The 3167-nt window shown below is 34.5% G+C and overlaps 1 long non-coding RNA gene across 1 annotated transcript; it reads left to right on the forward strand.

The window, feature by feature from the left end:
- The first annotated feature begins 132 nt into the window (after positions 1 to 132).
- Positions 133 to 2068, forward strand: LOC121854136. Its single transcript, XR_006086486.1, has 2 exons — positions 133 to 519; positions 1566 to 2068. It is a non-coding gene; the product is annotated as an uncharacterized LOC121854136 (long non-coding RNA).
- Positions 2069 to 3167: the final 1099 nt, after the last annotated feature.

Consider the following 3167-nt stretch of genomic DNA (forward strand, 5'->3'; position numbering starts at 1 on the left):
AATAAAATAATGTAATTCAAATCTCAAATTGTACTGACGCACCTTCCTTGTGCAACACCTTCAAGAAATCGGGAATTCTGAATCGTAGTTAAGATGGTGTATATACAGTACATGTGTTGGAGGGGGGCGGGGGGTATGAAGCAATGTCCACAAGTGGTAAATAAAATAATATGTCATGCCAAATATGAAACATCGAGAAAAGCGAGAGACAGTGAAATTGAAATATATACCAACATACTACGTTATGCAATTTCTATCCTTATACTTTCCTCGCCAGCTCAACTATCTTCCTCACTAGAATCCCAAACTGGGGTTCTCTCGACCTTAGTAACAAGAAAAGTCCACCACTAGACGTTCTTTATGTACAGTTCATTCATAAAGTTCATTATATAGGTCAAACCCAATGTACATCGTGTTCTGTGAGTAAAAGTTTCCTCTCAACAGGCTGGTGAACCATGAATACCAAGAGCATTGTATTCCTGCTGGTGCTGGTGATCGTGGCCGTCACCGTTGTCAATGGTGAGTCACCTTAATAATATTTTCTCTCAGTCCAGCGTTTGCTGAGTTACCCAGGTTCTTGGCGAGCCACTCTTGTGCTTGATGCGTCATTTCAGTGTTGATGAGTCACTCAAGACGTCTAGAATATGGTGACACATCCTGATGCTTGAAAATAGGCAAAAAATATGATGAGATCGCCTTGGGACTACGTCGGTGATCTCCAGCTTGATATATTAATGATATATAAATGATAAAGGAAGAAACGGTTCTTAGTGTCAGTTTTAAGTAAACCTTTCTTACAAGGAAATTTACGAAATTTTAATCAATCACCTTTTTTTAAATTTAAAAGTAATCTATTTCACACATTGAAAAATAATGCATTGAACACCTCTTCCGATGCTTCGATATTGCATTAAGAATGACATAGTGTTGTTACGAGTTTCTTTTTAATAATGGTTTCAGAAAATGCAAATCTTTGAATACACCCTTACACACACACACACACACACACACACACACACACACACATATATATATATATATATATATATATATATATATATATATATATATATATATATATATATATATATATATATATATATATATATATATATATATATATATGTATATATTTAATATACATATGAAGTCCTTTTCATTTATTTTTCATGTTCTTTTTCATATTTCTCAATCTGTTTTTACTTAAATCCAGTATGTTGAGTTTTAACAAATAACAACAAATAAAAAAATTAATATTCAATTAAATTCTCATCTTTAAGTAAAGATAATGTGAACAACTCATAATAATACTGCGGGTGACCTCATATAACCTTAATACCGTGTATGAGTGTTACATGAACACCTGAGTGCCGTGTACAAGTGTTACATGAACAACTTAACACTGTGTACCAGTGTTCATGATCACCTTCGCACGAAATAGCAACAAGGAGATCTTTGTGTGGCCTCTTTTTTCCCTCGCCTATATTCTTCCATGACAAAGGTGAAATATCTGGGTTAGTGGATTTCCCAATCTGCTTCTAACGCCCTCCTTTCGTCTCCAACAGGAAGCATCAAGTATCCCTGCCCACAAGTCAACGGGTTTTGTGTAAATTTTTGTAGTTACGGACAAGAAATATCTACCGGCATCTGCTACGGCAATAATATATGTTGCAGGGTAAAACAGCATTACCACTAGTCCACAACAGTGGCCAGACCTGACGGACGCCACCATGACCTATAAGAAGACACCCTCAACTGTGTTTGGTGATCATCGACGAAACTTCTGTTTTCACATGCGATTAGAGAACTTGCTTTACCTATGATTTTTTTTAAGCATTTGGATTCTGCAACAACCTTTATTTTCTTGTTCTTGCACATTTTAAGAAATGATGAAGAATATTAGTAAAATTTAATTTAACTTGAGACTTGCGTCATTAGCATGCGCATCTGCTTATTTTTGACGTGTATTGCCTTGTTAATTCCCTCATCTATAAATGATAACATTCATCTTTGTTTTGAGAGCTTGATAATAAAATTGTTATATTATAATTAAAATAATTGCCTCTTATACCAACACTTATTCCCTCATTGGACCCGTAAGAGACCCGTTTTGTAAAGTTAGTACTGTATGTTTACTGTCACCTGAACACATTATAAGGAGTCGGAGAAACGGTTTTACTCCACTGCTGTAACAACATAAGTAACTTTTGGAGCAGGAAAAAGGAAAGTGACCGAATGAGAACAAAAGAGAAGGGAGAGAAGGTAGCATGTACTGTACCCAAAACTTATATAAGCATCTACCCAACTTTTCCTTGTAAACCATTATCTGCCTAAATGGTTTCACACATACCTTTAACTGAAATAGTGTGAAAAGTTCTCCAGGCATTTTTTCAGTGAAAAATTATTAATTTATGTATAGAATTGATGTAAGAAATGTGTTATAAATACTACTAATAAGATTAAGTAATAAAATACGTATAAAACTCATAATAAATAAGCTATTTAAAGAAAAATTCGCTTCAACAAAATTCTTCTAAGAAGATACAAAAGTCAAACGTGTGTTAAACAGGAGAATAACAACAAAGAAATTGTTAATGATAAGAACGACTCAACAAAAGTTCTTCATTGGATTACAAAGTGAATTACTGAGTAAAAAATTAGAAAGAACAAAAAATAAGCTTATTTAATAAATTTGTTCAAAGATCACAGTTCTCACAGGAGCAAGAAAATAACGCACTCACAGTGAATGCATTTGACCAACTATTTTCATCACCCATACTGCTACCTCTTGATCTGCCCATTGACAAAGCAGTCTATAGAGGTGTGAACTGCCGGAGACATTCAAAAACAATTTCCATCCAGGTGTAACAGCATCTTTGTTTTATATAAATACACCCCAATGAATAACATCATGTTATTCATCAAATTATTCACCAAGTGATTTACCATGTTGTTTATGACTAGATCACTGAAGTTGCATCTATCACAGGGGTCGAGCTGATTCAGTAAACACCGCTCGCTTCCTACCACTCTCTCACGCCCAATGGAGAGCAGTTCACTCCATACCGCTATACAGGGAAGTTTACACTTAGCAGAAGTATTATCTCAAAGTAATTTTCATAACACTTCCCTGGAAAGAATTCACAATATATTATCTCAGATTATAT

Source organism: Homarus americanus, unplaced genomic scaffold, assembly GCF_018991925.1.
Source record: "Homarus americanus isolate GMGI-L3 unplaced genomic scaffold, GMGI_Hamer_2.0 scaffold981, whole genome shotgun sequence".
NCBI classification, from domain to species: domain Eukaryota; kingdom Metazoa; phylum Arthropoda; class Malacostraca; order Decapoda; family Nephropidae; genus Homarus; species Homarus americanus.